The sequence below is a fragment of the Phocoena phocoena genome, chromosome 16, assembly GCF_963924675.1.
Source record: "Phocoena phocoena chromosome 16, mPhoPho1.1, whole genome shotgun sequence".
In the NCBI taxonomy this organism is placed as follows: domain Eukaryota; kingdom Metazoa; phylum Chordata; class Mammalia; order Artiodactyla; family Phocoenidae; genus Phocoena; species Phocoena phocoena.
In genome coordinates this window covers 72457558-72477148 of record NC_089234.1, presented here as the reverse complement: position 1 = coordinate 72477148, position 19591 = coordinate 72457558, and the positions used below count along the sequence as shown (strand labels likewise).

Below are 19591 nucleotides of genomic sequence, written 5' to 3'. Positions count from 1 at the left end.
GTGGGTTAGGGAGGGTGGGAGGGAGGGAGACGCAAGAGGGAAGAGATATGGGAACATATGTATATGTATAACTGATTCACTTTGTTATAAAGCAGAAACTAACATACCATTGTAAAGCAATTATACTCCAATAAAGTTGTAAAAAGAAAGATATTAGAGTTACCATAAATATCTGATATAAACTAACAAATTACTAACATAATATAATGCCATAAAATCATTTATTTTAACAATTTTTAATTTATAGTCAAGGTATACTAGAAAATACTGGGATTTTGAGTCTGACAAATGTGGATGAAAAATATGGAATGCTTCACGAATGTGTGTGTCATCCTCGTGCAGGGGCCATGCTAATCTTCTCTGTATCATTCCAATTTTAGTATATGTGCTGCCGAAGAGAGCACCTTATTTATCTTATGAGGGACAGTTTGCACCTGTAGCATAAACCCTGACAGTTGGTTTTTCTTTTTGTGATGCAAGTGTCTGACTTAAGCTTTGATTGCCAAGGGAGCCACTTCAAAGAGGCATCCACTTCAAAGACAGCTATCTCTTATAAACACCTTGCCAGCCACATGACTAGATAGAGAGACAGGCTAGGCTGCCCCCAACTGCCCCAGCCTCCTTTGTTTCAGAGCTTTAAAAAAATAACAGCTTTATCGAGACATAATTCACATACTATAAAGTTCACACTTTAAAGTATACAATTCAGTGGTTTTTAGTATATTTACAGAGTTGAGCAACCATCACCGTTATCTATTCCAGAACATTTCTGTCATTCCAAAAAAAATAATCCCATACCTATTAGCAGTCAGTCAGTCCCAATTCCCTTTCTCCCATCCCCTGGCAATCACTAATTGACTTTAAGTCTCTAGTTATTTGCCTATTTTGGATATTTCATATAAGTGGAATCATACAATATATGACCTTTCGTGTTTGGCTTCTTTCACTTAGCATAATGTTTTCAAGGTTTGCCCATATTGTAGCATGGGTCAGTATTTACTTCCTTTTTACTTCTGAATATTATTTCATTGTATTGCTAGACCACATTTGTTTATCTACTCATCAACTAAGGAACACCTGAATTGTTGAAAATACTCTTTTAAAATTACACAGCACAAAAGAATCCCAATAATGTATATGTGTACTAATAATGATTGCTAATAGTTATTGAGCACTTACTATATACCAGGGGTTGTTCTAAATGCTTATATGTTTTACCCCATTTAATGTTCACTTCAAACCTATGAGGGTGCTGTCACTATTATTCCCATTATTTTTATGAGGAAATTAGGAAATAGGGAGATTAAGTAACATATCTCAAGATAAAGAGCTAGTACGTGATTCAAACCTAGGAAGTCTGTCTGCAAAGCCTGCACTTTATTTTTCATTAAAAATTATTACATAATAAAACTGACTTTTTCGGGGGAATATGCATTTCTATGAATTATAACATACACTGCCACAATCAGATAAAGAACTATTCCATAATACCAAAATACTCTTTTATATCCATCTTAACTATTGGAGGAGGTCATTGAGAGGATGTGACAGCTGGTTTCAGAGATCTTGATTGATTTCAATAACTGCCCATTTGGGCTGCTTGTTTATTCTCTTCCCACGTTTTAAATTCCCAGTCTGCGTTTTAAATTCCCCAATAAAAAGAAGGCCCTTGAAACCCTAGGTCCCCATACTTGATCCCAATAAAAGCAGAACCCTAGGCCTGCTGCCTCTCTTTCTCTACCCCTGACTTCACTGTGTGGCCCGAGGTGTGCTGTGTAATTTCCAGAACATTTGATTAATAGACCTTTTTTCCAAAGTTTCCTGTTGGTTATTGCTGAGGGCATCTTACAATCATGATAAGAACCACAAGGGTCCAGCAACAACACTAGTTACTGATAGGTTGAGACAGGCATAAAACAGTACTCTTGACTAACATCTCCCCATTTCTCCTACCTCTCAGCCCTTGGTAACCACCACTCTACTCTCTGTTTCTATGAGTTTGGCTTTTTTAGATTCCACATAAGTGTTATCATGCAGCATTTGTCTTTCTCTGACTTATTTCACTTAGCATAATGTTCTCAAGGTCCATTCATATTATCTCAAATAGCAGCATTTCCTTCTTTCTCATAAGTGAATATTTTTCCATTGTATATATGTATACTACAACTTCTTTATCAACTCATCCCTTGAGGGACACTTGGATTGTTTCCATATCTTGGCTACTGTGAATAATGCTCCAATGAACATGGGAGTGAAGATATCCCTTCAAGATCCTGTTTTCACTTCCTTTGGATACATACCCAGAAGTGGAATCACTGGATCATATGGTGATAGTTCTATTTTTAATTTCTTGAGAAACCTCCATACTGTGTTCCATAGTGGCTGCAATAATTTACTTTCCCACCAACAGTGCACAAGGGTTTCCTTTTCTCCACATCCTCACCAACACTTATCTTCTGACTTTTCAGTGACAGCCATTCTAACAGGAATGTGGTGATAGCTCATCTTGGTTTTGATTTGCATTTCTCTATTGATTAATGATGTTGAGCTTCTTTTCATGTATCTGTTGGCCATTTGTAGGTCTTGTCTTCTTTGGAAAAATGTCTATTCAATTCCCTGCCCATTTTTAATCAGATTTTTTTCCTGCTATTGAGGTGTATGAGAACTTTATTTAGATATTAACCCCTTATTAGATATGATTTGCAAATATTTTCTCCCATACCACAGGTTTCCTTTTCATTTTGTTAGTGTTCATTTTGTTGAAAAGAAGCATTTATTTTGCTGTGCAGAAATTTGATGTAGTTCCACTTATTAATTTTTGCTTTTGTTGCTTGTGCTTTTGGTGTTACATACAAAAAACTTCTGCCAAAACCAATTTCAAGAAGGTTTTTCTTATGTTTTCTTGTAGGAGTTTTATTGTTTCATGTCATATGCTTAAGTATTTAATCCATTTCGAGTTAATTTTTGTGAGTGGTGTAAGGGGTTCAGTTTCTTTCTTCTACATGCGGTTATCCAATTTTCCCAGCACTATTTATTGAAGAGACTATCCTTCACCCATTGAGTATTCATGGCTTCCTTGGGAAATATTAGTGGACTGTATATGCTAGGATTTATTTCTGGTTCTTGCTCTGGTCCATTGGTCTTTATGTCTGTTTTTATGCCAGTACCATACTGTTTGGATTACTATAGCTTTGAAATTAGGAAGTGTAATGTTTCCAGTATGTTCTTCTTTCTTATGATTGCTTTGACTATTCAGGGTTTTCTGTGGTTTCGTACTAATTTTAGGATCTTTTTTTCTATTTCTGTGAAAAATGCCATTAGAATTTTGATAGCGATTGCATTAACTCTATAGATGGCTTTGGGTAGTATGGTCATTTTAAACAATATTAATTCTGCCAATCCTTGAGTACAGAATATCTTTCCATTTTTTGTGTCTTATTTAATTTCTTTCATCAAAGTCTCATGGTTTTCAGTGTACAGATCTTTCACCTCCTTTGCTAAGTTTATTCCTAAGTATTCCATTATTTTTTATATTATTGTGAATGGGGATTGTTTTTATTTCTCTTTCAGATGCTTTACTGTTAGTGTGTAGAAATGCAAGTGATTTCTGTATGCTGATTTTGTATCCTGCAACTTTACTGAATTCATTGATTAGTTCTAACATTTTTGGGTGACGCTTTTAAGATTTTCTACATATAAGATCATATAATTTGCAAATAAAGAAAATTTTACTTCTTCCTCTTTGATTTGGATGCTTTTTATTTCTTTTTTTGCCTAATTGCTCTAGGTAGGACTTCCAGTACTATGCTGAAGAGGAGTGGTGAGAATGGATATTCTTTTCTTGTTCCTGATCTTAGAGGAAAAGCTTTAAACATTTTACCACTGAGTATGATGTTAGCTGTGTGTTTGCCCAAAGCTTTTATTATGTTGAAATATGTTCCTTCTATACCTAGTGTAGAGAGTTTTTATTGAGGGGATGTTCAATTTAAAAAAAAAATTATTTTATTTATTTTTGGCTGTGTCAGGTCTTAGTTGTGGCATGCAGGATCTTCGTTGAGGCATGTGGGGTCTTTCGTTGCAGCACATGGGCTCTCTGTTGTGGTTTGCGGGCTTCTCTCTAGTTGTAGTGTGCAGGTTTTCTCTTCTCTAGTTGTGGCACACAGGCTCTGGGGCGCATGGGCTCTGAAGCTGTGGTGTGTGGGTTCCAGAGAGTGTGGGCTCTGTAGTTTGCAGCATGTGGGCTCTAGTTGAGGCATGTGAGCTCAGTAGTTGTGGCATGCGGGCTTAGTTGCCCCACGGCATGTCGGATCTTAGTTCCCTGACCAGGGATCGAACCCGCATCCCCTGCATTGTAAGGTGGATTCTTTACCACTGGACCACCAGGGAAGTCCCAAGAGGGTGTTCAATTTTGTCAAATGTTTTCTCTGCATCTACTGAGATGATCATATGACTTTTATTTTTCTTTTTACTAATGTGGTGGAATATTGATTGATTTGTAGATGTTGAACCATCTTTGCATCCCTGGGATAAATCCCCCTTAATCATGGTGTACGATCTTTTCAATGTGCTGTTGAATTCAGTTTGTTAATATTTTTTGAGAATGTTCGCATCTTTATTCATCAGGAATATTGGTATAGTTTTCTTTTCTTGTAGTGTCCTTATCTGGCTTTGGTATCAATGTAAAGCTGGCCTCCTAGAATGAGATTGGGAGTGTTCCCTCCTTCTCCTCAATTTTGGGGAAGAGTTTTAGAAGGATTGATGTTAATTTTTTAAATGTTTGGTTGAGTTCACTATCGAAACCATCTGATCCTTTTCTTTGTTGGGAGGTTTTTGATTACTGATTCAATCTCCTCACTCATTATTGGTCTGTTCCAATTCTCTGTTTTTGCATTATTTAGTTTTGGTAGGTTGTATGTTTCTAGTAATTTTTCTATTTCTTCTAGGTTGTCCATTTTCTTGGCATAAAATTGTTCATAATAGTTTCTTTTTTTAACAAAATTTATTTCATTGAAGTATAGTTGATTTACTATGTTAATTTCTGCTGTACAGCAAAGTGATTCAATTACACACACACACACTTTTGTGTGTGTGTGCATTCTTCTCCACTATGGTTTATCACAGGATATTGAATAAAGTTCCCTGTACTTTATTCAGGGAACAGTAGGACCTTGTTGTTTATCCATTATAATATATATACATATATATGTATGTGTGTGTATATACACACACACACACACACACACACAGATATATGTATATATAATAGTTTGCTTCTGCTAATCCCAAACTCCCAATCAATCCCTCTCCCACCCCTTTCCTCCCTGGAATAGTAGTTTCTTATGATCCTCTGTATTTCTGTGGTATGAGTTGTAATGTCTATTCTTTCATTTCTGATTTTATTTGTCTTTTTTTCCCCTTAGTCTAGCTAAAGTTTGTCAATTTTGTTTCTCTTTTCAAAAATCAACTCTTAGTTTCATTAAGCTTTTCTGTTGTTTTTCTGATCTCTATTTTATTACTGCTTGTTCTCATCTTTGTTATTTCCTTCCTTCTGATAAGTTAGAGTTTAGCCTTATGGGGGTTCTCTTTATCAGAGAATTTTTTTCTCTTGCTGCTTTTAAAATTCTTCACCTTTGATTTTTGACAGTTTTATTACAATGTGTCTTGGAAAGGATTGTTTTGGATTGAAATTTTGTGGTGACCAATTAGCTTCATGAACTTGGAAATATATATCTCTCCCCAGATTTGGGAAGTTATTAGCCATTATTTATTTAAATAAGCTGTCTACTAATTTCTCTCTCTTCCTTCTGGGACCCCAATGACGCAAAACTTTTTTTCTTTTAATGGTGTCACATATGTACAGTAGGTTTTCTTTATTCCTTTTCATTTTTTCCTTTTGCTCCTCTGATTGGATAATTTCAATTGGTCTGTTTTCTTGTTCACTGATTCTTTCTTCTGATTCATCAAGCCTACTGTTGAAGCTCTCTATTGAATTCTTAGATTCAGTCATTATATTCACCAGCTCCAAGTTTTCTGTTTGGTCTTTTTTAATCTCTTTGTTGAACTTCTCATTTTGTTCTTGTACTGTTTTCCTGATATTGTTAAATTGTTTATCTGTGTTCTCTTATAGCTCTCTGAACATCTTTGGAAAAATCATTTAGAATTCTTTGTTGGGAAATTCCTGGATCTCTACTTCTTTGGGGCCAGTAACTGGAGACTTACTATATTCCTTTGGTAGAGTCATGTTTTCCTGATTCTTCATGATCCCTATAGCTTTGCTTAGCTGTCTGTACATCTGAAGAAGCAGTCATCTCTTCCAGGCTTTATGGACTGAATTTGATAAAGGAACACTTTCACCTACAGGAGGGGGCATCCTGGAGCATGACACCAGGTCCAGTGGTACAAAGGGCTACATGTGATGACACTGGGTCCAAGGTGGCATGATGTCCATTAGGCTCAGTCTGCTGAGGTCCACAGCATGGATGAATGTATGGTTCTTGGTGACTGCAGGGAGTCTTCAGTGTCTGCAAGAGCTTTGGGGATCCTCAGTGGCACCTTCAGGTCCAGCTAGTATAGACTAGGAGGGCAGGCAATGGTGGTGCCTGGAGCTGGTGGTGTGCACACACTCGGCTGTGGGGCCAGCTACGGGTGCCTATGTAGTGGCAGGGTCTGGTTACAGACAAATGTAGTGGTGCAGCCCAGGGCAAACTATGGGCTTACTGGAAGCTGTAGGGGCTTTGCTGTCAGTGTGCTCACTTGTGACTGCATAGTTGTCCCTCCACAACCAGGCCCTGCACTGGGAGCCTGTGATGAGGGTTGGCCAGGGCCATTCAGGTACACAGCTAGAGGGGTTTGCTGCAGATGAACACGGTAGTGCAGGCCAGGAGAGAAAACGGCCTGATCTGTGCCCGCTGCAATTGCAGGGACCCTGGCTGTCAGCCTGCCATCCTGTAGCTGCACAGTCTCCCCCGAGGTGTGCTCACAGTAGTGGAGGCTGGTGACAGGTGTCAGGCAAGCAGCATACCAGCACATATCTGGAGGGTGATTCCCAAGCATATGCACAGCAATGGGGTTCCTCTGTGGGAGTCTAGGCTGGAGTTTTGCATTTGCATAGCCACAGAGGTCTGGGCTGGCTGCAGGTGCAGTCCCTGGGCTCTAGTAGGGACAGGAGGGAGGGAGCAGGGAGGTACTCTGGCAGCTGGCATCAATGAACATGAATACCTGTGGGGCAAATTACAGTGAAATCTGTAAGGGGGGTCCACATCAGTTGTGCTGACCACTGGCTTCTTCAGTGGCAAAATCTGCTCAGTTTGTCCGCAAAGCAGGTCACTGTGAACCGAAATGGCTCCTCCTATGTGGCTGCTATCGGTAGCCCCTGCTTTTCTTCCTTGGCTCTTCTTTTCTTAGCTGGCTCTATACATCTCACCTTTGGCAGTCTGGGTGGGTAAAACTGAACTGAGACCTTCACGTGGTACCTGGAGAGGCTGGGGAAGCTGGTTGCTCACCCTGCTCTACTTCTGGCAAGGGGGACTCTTTCTACCTGGGAAGTTCCCGCTTGGCATGGAGCAATGCTCGCTTGGGGGATGGGACGATTCAGGCAAAATGAAGCTGTTTTTCTTCTCTTCTTGTGTGGTTATTCTCAGGGTTTCCTCCCACTGTGTTGCTAAAGTTCCTTAAGCAGACTCCAGAGCTTTCCCAGAGCTGCTTTTGTTCATGGATAATTGTGTAATTGTTGATCTTTGTGAGGAAATGGAGGCTGGAGTGATGTCACCTCCAAGAATGTATATAAAATGCTTAGAGCACAGAATGAGTGCTATATAAACATTTGCTCTAACTATTACAATGATTACTGTTAATGTTGCAAGTGGAAAGAGTTTAGCAGACATGGGTCCAAAATATACCTTTACCCTTTGGTAGCTGTATGGTTTAGGCAATTTATTTCACCTTTCAGGGTCTCAGTTTTCTCATCTGTAAAGTCATACCTCATAGGTTTGTTATGAGAACTCAGTGAGATAACTAGTTAAAGTATCCAGCAAAATGTCTGGCACCCTGCTTGCTCAATACATGTTGATACTTTTCCATCCATAGTAAGTTAACATAGATTTGGTGCCAGAATCATTTAGTCACATTATTCAGGTAATTACATACAAGGCACTAATAGGGATGATCAAAGCTGGTCCTTGGATTGTCACTGCTTCTGGTTGAGTGCAGTATGTGCTAACCGTTAAGCTTGATTAAAATTAACATCCAAGGTCTCTTTGGAACTTCAATGGCAAGGGCTACTGAAAATATTTCTGTGAACCCCGTAGCTCCTGAGAATATACAGTCTCACTTCAGAACAAAGTGTATTTTCATAAGAGGCATGGAAATTGTTTACCAGCTCCTGGAGGATTTGGTTACAGCCCCAAGATTGCTTAACAGCCATAAATGAATGCTTTTGTCTCACTGGAGTCAACTCACTACCATGCAGTATCTGGAGGAATGCCAACTAGGGCACTGAGATCTTTCCCCAGAGGGTGCCATCACTGCTTGCCTGGTTCCAGAACATTGCCTTGTGTCTTTTGTCCCTTTTATCCCCTGCTTACATGGCATGGCCTTACACTCCCCCTGCTTTTTTCCTCTGATACCTTTTCTGGCTCACAAAAGCGCATCCCCAGCCCTCCCTGACCATGCCCCCCACACAAGGCAGCTTCCTCATAGCATCACATTGTCTATTTGCTCCTCTTGCTCTTATTTCTTGGAAGAATCTAGCTTTCAGGCTTGATCTCTTACTTCTTGAGTGGCCAAGAAATGAGACTCTTCCTGATCCATGAGTAGGGTTCATGCCTCTACCGTGGTTCAAAGGAAAGTCCAAAGTTGTCCTGGGGCACGCATGAGGCATGAATGGGCCCAGAGCCTGTCACCACACAAGAAAGGCTAATGGTATAACTATCTTTACTGTATATGTATACTCTCATTATTTTCACTAGCTTCTTTTTTTTTTTTTTTTTTTTTTGTGGTACGCAGGCCTCTCACTGTTGTGGCCTCTCCCGTTGCGGAGCACAGGCTCCGGACGCGCAGGCTCAGCGGCCATGGCTCACGGGCCCAGCCACTCCGTGGCATGTAGGATCTTCCCGGACTGGGGCACGAACCCGTGTCCCCTGCATCGGCAGGCGGACTCTCAACCACTGCGCCACCAGGGAAGCCCTAGCTTCCATTTTTATCAGAAGGTCAGATAAGTGGATCAGGGATTCTAGTCTACTGTTCTAAGTCACATTCTTGAGTCTTAAATATAGCAGATCATGTCCAGGTGATATCATTTGCATCCTTTCGTTACGTTAAACAGTTCACACTTCTGGTTATCTGATATGAATGTAAAGCTGAATAAACAACATGGTTGTTTCATGGGTATGAGATCATTAGCCTTTTTACCCTAATGTCTGAACTTTTAGTAGTGGCCTACAGCATGCCATGTTTGTGCCAAGTCCTGTGAGAAAAATTCACAAAAGATATGACATATGTGCATGACACTTGCATTATGGTGAGAGAGAGTGAGAAAGTTATCCGTGATGACAGGACATAGTAAAAATCTATGACAAAGACATACTGAGGGGAGCACGTTGAGTCCTAGTTGGAGGCGGGGGGTGGGTAGGACAAGGAGGACATTTTGGAACACTCACACTAAGCTGACTGGAGCAGTGGGTAAAAGCCAGAGGGATGGAGACAGGTGGGAGAGAGATCTACAACTCCCTTAGTGCTTTGTCCCTTCTGATTTTGTCACCATGGACTATACTTTATCCCCGTTCCCTCTATTCATCAGGGACTCTGGGATTGTCACATAAAGGCATAAAGGAATGCAAATTCCTGCTTCTCACAGTGTAACTTAAAAAGTAAAATCTCTATCCTTTAGGAAACAGTGACTGTTTAGGGTAGTTTTGCTTCACACTATATTCAGGCATGGCCTGTAATTTTAGTTTTTGGTTTGTTCTGAACCAACACATCATGATACTAGGGTTGCAGCTGGAGTAGATTACCCTGGATCTCTGAACTTTAGAAGACATACCATTTCTACAATGCCCTGCACCCTCATCTTTGGCCCTGCTCAGGGAGTCTGTAATCGTGGAAATGGGACAAGAAAACTTCATGAGGGAAGAGTTTTCTGCTTGGAGAGTTCAGGCCTGTGTAAGTGGCAGGAGAAATGTCTGGGTTGTCAGAGAACAGTATAAGGGTTTGGGATTCCAGGAGACTATAGGAAGAGACAAAGAGGGAACTTACAAGGGAAATGAGGTAGCTTCAAGTATAAACTTGGTCTTCCCTGGGGCATTTTTGTGGGGTTCTGATTAGGTCCTTAACTAAGTTGCTCTGGCCAACAGGAAATGAGATATCACATTTCTCAAGAGATAATCAGGCCTTAGCAACACCAGCACTTGTAGTGGAATTGCAAGGGCTCCTATTCAAAAATACCAGACCTTATTTTCTGGAAATATCTATTGTTCTTGGAAAACTAAAAGCCCTCTGCAGTCTTCTAGGCCTGACTGGGTCTGAAGTGTCTGTACTGCTGAGCTATAGGTCAGGATGGGATGAACTAGCAGCTGGGGTGTGGGGTACCCCTGTCCACTAGGGTTTGATTTCACTCTAAGTTCTGTAACACCAGCTTCTTGCCAAGGCTTCACCGCTGTTTATTATCATAACCAACCATTGTCTGAACCGCAGAGCCTCACATAACCTTACCCAAAATTCAGAGCTGGGATGGAATTTTGAGTACAGTGTTAGAATTTCAGACAAGGGCCCATTAGAGAAAATGTTGCATCACCCCTCACAGTTCATGCTGCTGTAAGTCCAAAACAAAAACCACAGACTGTTTGTGATTACTTAATATTGTTCTGGTACGTAGTCTACTCAAATGAAAAACAAAATGCAATTTATTCCATTATACTGAGAAATAAAATAAAACTTATTGTAATCATTAGCAGAATATGTTTGAAGAGAAGATAATTTACTTTTAAAATTTTAGTCAAAGTAACTTTTTCCACTGTATGTACTTCAAAACTACATAACTGATAACTATTCTAATTCTTTTAAGCAACACAGGGAGGAAACAGTGGGTGAAAAAATCATTTCCCTTTTGAAGAATAATCCAATCAAAAGAATGTTGCACAATAATGTTGATAATAACTCTGAAATTACTTGGGATAATAAATTTAAAGTACTGTAATATAAATTATGATTATGCAAGAAAAAACAGAAATAAGATAGTTTAAAAGTAAGTAGCATATTTCTGTAAGAAATTTTCAAAGAGTGTTTCAGAAACAGAATCAGAGTTATCAATCTAAGGGAATAGCTATAGCTGACATTTCAGCACCTCCAGAACCTGTTCTGTTCCATTTTTGCTTCTGTCAGAGTCTGTCCTAGAGACTGAATAAAGATTTCATCCCCTCTTCTAATTATCTATTTATTTAAAGAGGAATTAGGAAGCTAGCTGAACATAAGAACTGAGTGTGACCTCCAAAAGAAGATGAGTTAGAAAATAAAATGGGGAGTACCTTGAATAATGGCAGATATATATTGACTGGGGAAATTTAAGCAGCTCCTGCTCAGACACTGAAAACAGCAAGCCCTTATTTCTTATCATTGGTGAAATGGTTTCCCAAACATAGGCTGATGGACCTGAGCTCTCACTGGATGTTATCTCTTTCCTTCTCATGTATCCAGAACTCTTTCATGGGCATAACTACTTTTCCTCCTGGCTGGGCACCTCCAGTAATTACAAGGACTTAAAAATGAGACAGCTGTCAGCCCTCTGATTGCTAGGGTTGATGTGACTGATCTGGCTGGCATACCCTCTTCCTTACTCCTCACACCATGAGGAATCCTTCTGAAGTTCTGAAAGGATGACTTTTGCAAGTAGAGAGAATTATTTTTCAATGAAAGGAAAGCAATCACAGCACTCCCCTGTAATGAACTTTGTATCAGTTGGCTAATGTAAGCAGAAATGGTCCTTATTATGAGGGTACTGGGAATATTTTTATTTTTTATATTATTTTATTAGTTTTGGGGGGGAATATTTTTAGATGAGAATATAAAAGAATATATTCATGATTTTGGAAATAGTGAGGAAAGATTTCTAATTCAAGACAAAGCACAAACTACACAAAACAATAAGTTTGACTACATAAAAATGTAATTAAAATCTGTATCAAAAGACACTGGAGTCACTTGATATCCAGCGCAGACTCTGGTCACCACAACACCAGTCACACCTCCTATCACGGGGATAATGTCCAGCATGCACTGAGGAAAGAGGTAGCAGGCATCCATACTAAAAACAGCCCTCACACCAAAAAACATTAAACCCATAGAGACTACACAGGGACGTTCTCACATAAAAAAACCCCTTCAAGACCACAGTAAATAATTGTTTCTTCCCAACTCATTGAGCAAGAGAAAAGTATGTAAAATGAAGAAGCAGAGGAACCACTTTTAATTAAAAGATTGAGAGAATTCCCCTGAAAAAACAAACAATGAAACAGACCTCTTCAGTCTAATAGACACCAAATTCAAAAAGGAGATACTAGAGCATGGACTTGAGGATATGGGCAGGGGGAAGGGTAAGCTGTGACAAAGTGAGAGAGTGGCATGGACATATATACACTACCAAACGTAAAATAGATAGCTAGTGGGAAGCAGCCGCATAGCACAGGGAGATCAGCTAGGTGGTTTGTGACCACCTGGAGGGGTGGGATAGGGAGGGTGGGAAGGAGGGAGATGCAAGAGGGAAGAGATATGGGAACATATGTATATGTATAACTGATTCACTTTGTTATAAAGCAGAAACTAACACACCATTGTAAAACAATTATACTCCAATAAAGATTTAAAAAGGAGATAATAAAAATACTGAAGGAATTAAGAAAGGCTATTGACAGAAATGCAGATTATTGTAAAAAGGAACTAGAAACTATAAGGAGGAGCCAAGAAAAATTAGAGAATTCATTTGAAGAGACCAAAGCTGAACTAAAGGTTATGAATAGCAGAATGAATAATGCAGAAGAATGAATAAGTGATCTGGAAGATAGAATAATGGAAATCACCCCATTAGAATGGCAGACAGAAACCCAAATAAATAAAAAGAATAAAAGCTAAATAAGAGACCTATGAGATGATATAAAGTGTGCCAATCTATGCATAATAGGGATCCCAGAAGGCAAAGAAAGAGAAAAGGGGACTGAAAATGTATTTGAAGAAATTATGGCTGTAAACTTCCCGAACCTAAAGAAGGAAACAGATATCCAGATACAAGAAGCACAGAGGGTCCTGAACAAGATAAACCCCAAAAGACCTATACCAAGACATATTATAATAAAAACAGCAAAAGTTAAAGAGAGGATTCTAAAGGCAGCAAGAGAAAAACAAAGAGTAAATTACAAGGGAACATACATTCATGATAAAACCCTTATGAAAAAAGCTGATAAGGCTATCAGCTGATTTCTTTACAGAAACATTGCAGGCCAGATGGGAGTGGCAAGATATATTCAAAGTCCTGAAAGGGAAAACTCTGCAACCTAGGACACTCTATCCATCAAGATTATCATTTAGAATAGAAGGAGAGATAAAGAATTTCTCAGACAAGCAAAAACTAAAAGAATACAGCAATACTAAACCTACTCTAAAGGAAATATTGAAAGGTCTTCTCTAAATAGAAAAGAAGTAAGAATCTATAGGAAAGAGAAAATCACATTTGGAAAGTAAATCACTTAAATAAGGCAGCACACACATTAAAAAAAAATCAAAAAATTTCTGTGAAAGCAATGATAATCACAAAGAACAGCATGAAGAATGAACATGAAGATGCAAAAGAGGACATCAAAATTATAAAATGCAGGGAGGAGAGTAAGACAATGTAGATTATTTTTCTAGAATGTGTTTAAGCCTATATGACCACCAGTCTAAAGTAAGTATATATAGAAACAGGTTAACATACTTGAAAAACAGGGCAACCACAAGTCAAAAACACACAATAGATTCACAAAACCAAAAAGAAGAGAACATAAGCATAATACAAAAGAAAATCATCAAACCACAAAAGGAAAAAGAAAGGGACAAAGAAGAAATATAAAATCAATGGGAAAACAAGGTTTAAAATGGCAATAAATACATGTCTATCAATAATTACCTTAAATGTCAGTGGACTAAATGCTCCAATCAAAAGACATAGAGTGGCAGATTGGATTAAAAAAACCCCACAAAAGCCTATAATATGCTGCCTAAGATAAACCCACTTTAGGGCAAAGGACACACGTAGATTGAAAGTGAAGGGATGGAAAAGGTATCTCATGCAAATAGAAATGACAAGAAAGCAGGGGTCACAATACTCTTATCAGACAAAATAGACTTCAAAACAAAGGCTATGAAGAAAGGTAGAGAAGAACACTATATAATGATAAAAGGATCAATACAAGGAGAGGATATTACACTTGTCAACATATACGCACACAATATAGGAGCACCCAAATACATAAAACAAAAACTAACAGACATTTAAGAGTACAGAAATTATTTGAAGCGTCTTTTCTGACCACAATGGCATGAAATTAGAAATCAACCACAGAAAAAGAAACAAGAAAACAACAACAACAACAATGGAGACTAAATAACATGCTACTGAAAAACCAATGGGTCAATGATGAAATCAAAGAAGAAATTAAAAAATACCTTGAGGCCAATGACAATGAAAACACACAATCTATGGGATGCAGCAAAAGCAGTTCTTAGAGGGAAGTTCATAGTGATACAGGCCTTCTTTAAGAAATAAGAAAAACCTCAGATAAACAGTCTAACTCATCACCTAAAAGAATTAGAAAAAGAAGAACAAACAAAACCTAAGGTCAGCAGAAGGAAGGAGATAATAAAATCAGAGAGGAAACAAATAAAATAGAGATTAAAAAACAGTAGAAAAATCAATAAAACCAAGAGCTGGTTCTTGGTTAACAAAATTGACAGACCTATGGCCAGGCTCACCAAGAAAAGAGAGAAGACCCAAATAAACAAAATAAAAAATGAAAGGAGAGGTATCACAACTGATACCACAGAAATACAAAAATCCATAAGAGAACACTATGAACAATTACATGTCAACAAATTTGACAACCTAGAAGAAATGGACAACTTTCTACAAACATACAGCCCACCAAAACTGAATCAAGAAGAAATAGATAACATCAACAGACCAATCACTAGAAATGAAATAGACTATGTAACAAATAAATAAATAAAACTCCTACAAAGAAAAGTCCAGGACCAGATATCTTCACTGGGGAATTCTACCAAACACACAAAGAAGAACTTATACCACTCCTTCTCTAACTGTTCCAGAAGACTGAAGAGGAAGGAACACTCCCAAAGACATTTTATGAAGCAACCATCACCATGATACCAAAACCAAACAAAGACACTACTAAAAATGAAAATTAAAGGCCAATATCTGATGAATATAGACATGCAAAAATTCTCAACAAAAATATTAGCAAACCAAATCCAACAACACGTAAAAAAGGTCATACACCACAACCAAGTTGAATTCATCCCAGGGTTACAAGGGTGGTTCAACTTATGCAAATCAATGTGATACACCACATCAACAAAGGAAAGGACAAAAACCATATGATCATCTCAGTAGATGCAGAAAAAGCATTTGATAAAATTCAACATACATTCATGATAAAACCCTTATGAAAATGGGTATAGAAGGAACATATCTTAACATGATAAAAGCTATTTATGACAAGCCCACAGCCAATATAATACTCAACAGTGAAAAGCTGAAAGCCTTCCTGCTAAAATCTGAAATAAGACAAGGAAGCCCACTCTCACTGCTTCTCTTCAACATAGTATTGGAAGTCCTAGCCACAACAATCAGAAAAGAAAAAGAAATAAAATGGTATTCAAACTGGTAGGGAAGAGGTAAAATTTTCATTATATGCAGACAACATGATACAATATATAGAAAACCCTAAAGACTCGACACAAAAACTACTAGAACTGATAAACGAATTCAAGAAGGTAGAAGGATACAATATTAACATACAGAAATTGGTTGTATTTCTTTACACTGAAAATGAAATATTAGAAAGGGAATGTAAACAGTCTCTTTTAAAATTGCATACAAAAAATAAAATGAAATACTTAGGAATAAGCCTCACCAAGGAAGTGAAAGACTTATTTTGCTGAGAACTATAAAACATTAATAAAGGAAATTAAACATGATTTAGAAAAATGGAGAGATAATCCCATGCTCTTGGATTGGAAGAATTAATCTTGTTAAAATGGCAATACTACCCAAAGCCATCTACAGATTTAGTGTGATCCCTATCAAACTACCTATGGCATTTTTCACAGAACTAGAATAATCCTAAAATTTATATGGAATCATAAAAGACCCAGAATTGCCAAATCAATCTCCTGGAAAAAGAACAAAGCAGGAGGCATAACCCTCCCAGACCTCAGACAATACTACAAAGCTACAGTGAACAAAATGGTGTGGTATTGGCACAAAAACAGATACGTGAATCAATAGAACAGAGTAGAGAGCCCAGAAAAAACCTCACACATCTAAGGTCAATTAATCTTTGACAAAAGAGTAAGAATATAAAATGGGAAAAAGTCTCTTTAGGAAATGGTGCTGGGAAAGTTGGACAGCTGCATTTAAATCAATGAAGTTAGAACACACCCTCACACCCTGCACAAAAAAAACTCAAACTGGCTTAAAGACTTAAATATAAGATATGACATCATAAAACTCCTAGAAGAGATCATAGGCAAAACATTCTCTGACATAAATCATACAAATGTTTTTCTAGGTCTGTCTCCCAAGGCAATAGAAATAAAAGGAAAAATAAACAAATGGGACCTAGTGAAACTTACAAGCTTTTGCACATCAAAGAAAACCACAAACAAAATGAAAAGACAACCTCCGGTGATCAACCAAATGATGTGACCGACAAGGGCTTAATTTCCAAAATACACAAACAGCACATACAACTCAACAACAAAAAAACAAAGAACCCAATCAAAAAATGGACAGAAGATCTAAATAGACATTTCTCCAAAGAAGACATACAGATGGGCAAGAGGCACATGAACAGATGCTCAACATCGCTAATTATTAGAGAAACACAAATCAAAACTACAATGAGGCACCACCTCACACCAGTCAGAATGGCCATCATTAAAAATTCTACAAACAATAAATGCTGGAGAGGGTGTGGAGAAAAGGGAACTCTCCTACACTGTTTGTGGGAATGTAAATTTGTACAACTACTATGGAGAACAATATGGAGATTCCTTAAAAAACTAAAAATAGAGCTACAATATGATCCAGCAATCCCACTCCTAGGCATATATCCAGAGAAAAACATAATTCAAAAAGACACATAACCCCAATGTTCACTGCAGTACTATTTACAATAGCCAGGACATGGAAGCAATCTAAATGTCCATCAACAGAGGAATGGATAAAGAAGATGTGGTACATATACACAATGGAATATTACTCAGCCATAAAAAAGAACAAAATAATGCCATTTGCAGCAACGTGGATGGACCGAGATTGTCATACTGAGTGAAGTAAGTCAGAGAAAGACAAATATCATATGATATTGCTTATATGTGGAATCTTAAAAAATGGTGTAAATAAACTTATATACAAAACAGAAGTAGAGTTACAGATGTAGAGAACAAACTTATGGTTAGCAGGGGGTGGGGGGGGGAATAAATTGGGAGATTGGGACTGACATATACACACTACTCTATATAAAATAGATAACTAATAAGGACATACCGTATAGCACAGGGAACTCTACTCAATACTCTGAATGACCTTTATGGGGAAAGAAGCTAAAAAAAGAGTTGATATATGTATATGAATAACTGATTCACTTTGCTGTACAGCATAAACATAACATTGTAAATCAACTATACTCCAATTAAAATTTTAAAATTTGATACAAATCAATATATCTACAAAATGAAAACAGACTCACAGATATAGAAAACAGACTTGTGGTTGCCAAGGGGGGGTTAAGGGAGGGAAGGAATGGGAGTTTGGGATTAGCAGAAGCAAACTATTATATATGGGATGGATAAACAACAAGGTCCTACTGTAAAGCACAGGGAACTATATTCAATATCCTGTGACAAACCATAATGCAAAAGAATATGAAAAAGAGTATGTATGTATATAACTGAGTCATTCTGCTGTACAGAAGAAATTAACACAACATTGTAAATCAACTATACTTTAATAAAATCTAAAAAAAATACACTGGAGGCAAAATAAAACCAACCATAATCCTTGGAAAAATGTTAGCAAAACATACACTTGACAGAGGATTAGCATCTAGAGTGTGGACAGAACACCTGTATGTCATGTAGAAACAGTATATTTCCCCTTTTCTCCTCTTGATCTTTGAGTTATTGTTATACATTTTACTTCTTCATTGTTCTAAACCCCACATTTCATTGCTGTTGAAGAAGTCAATGATCTTTTATAGATGTAAATAAGAAGAAAAAACTATTATTTATTTACATACATATTACCATTTTGGGTGCTCTTCATTCCTTTGCTCAGAAATATGATATCATCTGCTATCATTTTCTTCCAGTCCAAAGAACTTCTTTTAACATTTCTTACAGGTGGGTCTGCTAATAAAATATTCTTTCAGCTTTTGTATGACCCAACAAATCTTTGTTTCACCTTTGTCTTTGAAATATATATTCATTGGATTTAGAAGTCTCCTTTTTTTTCCTTTTAGTAATTTAACAATGTTGCTCCAGTTTCTTGTCACTTGCATTCTTTCCAGATGAAATCTGCTGTCATCCTTTGTTCCTCTGTAGATAAAATGTTTTTGTTCTGGATGCATAAGATATTCTCTTTATTGCTGATTCTAAGATATTTACTATTTACCTTGTTATAGGTTCCTTTGTGTTTCTTGGGTTTTGTTTCAAAGTTGCTTGAAATTATTGCATAGTTCACTAATGGTTTATTTATTTAATATTTTGCTTTTTTAAAATGAGCCATTTTCTTTGTTTCATTTTGGATAGTTCCTATTGTTATGTCTTTAAGTTTAGTTATCTTTTTGTCCACAATATTTAGTCTGCTATTAATTCCATCCAGTGCATTTTTCGTCTCCTGCATTATAATTTTCATGTCTAGAATTTCAGTCAGGATATTTTTTTATGTCTTCCATACTTATAATGTTTCATTTTCCTCTAGTTTTCTGAAAATATGGAATACAGTTATAAAACCTTTTTTTTTCAATTGCTTGTATGCTAATTGAAGCATTTATGTGTGGATCAGTTTCAATATTTAATTTTTCTTCTTATTGAGGGTTTTTCTGTTGTTTTCATTTATTGACTGGAAATTATTTAATTAGATGACAGACTTTGTGAATTTTACCTTGATAAGTGCGAGATACTTTTGTATTCCTGTTGGAAAGTTTGATCATTTTAGGCCTCACTTTAAAATTTTTAGGTGTGACCATAACCACATTCATTTTGGGATTATTAATCCCTACTGCTGAGGTAAGAGTCTTCTGACTATCCAATTTCTTCTGAATTA

General features: G+C 37.4%; 1 non-coding gene across 1 annotated transcript; it reads right to left on the bottom strand.

The window, feature by feature from the left end:
* Positions 1 to 297: 297 nt before the first annotated feature.
* Positions 298 to 404, bottom strand: LOC136136743 (U6 spliceosomal RNA). The gene has a single exon (XR_010656679.1). It is a non-coding gene; the product is annotated as a U6 spliceosomal RNA (small nuclear RNA).
* Between the last annotated feature and the right edge of the window lie 19187 nt (positions 405 to 19591).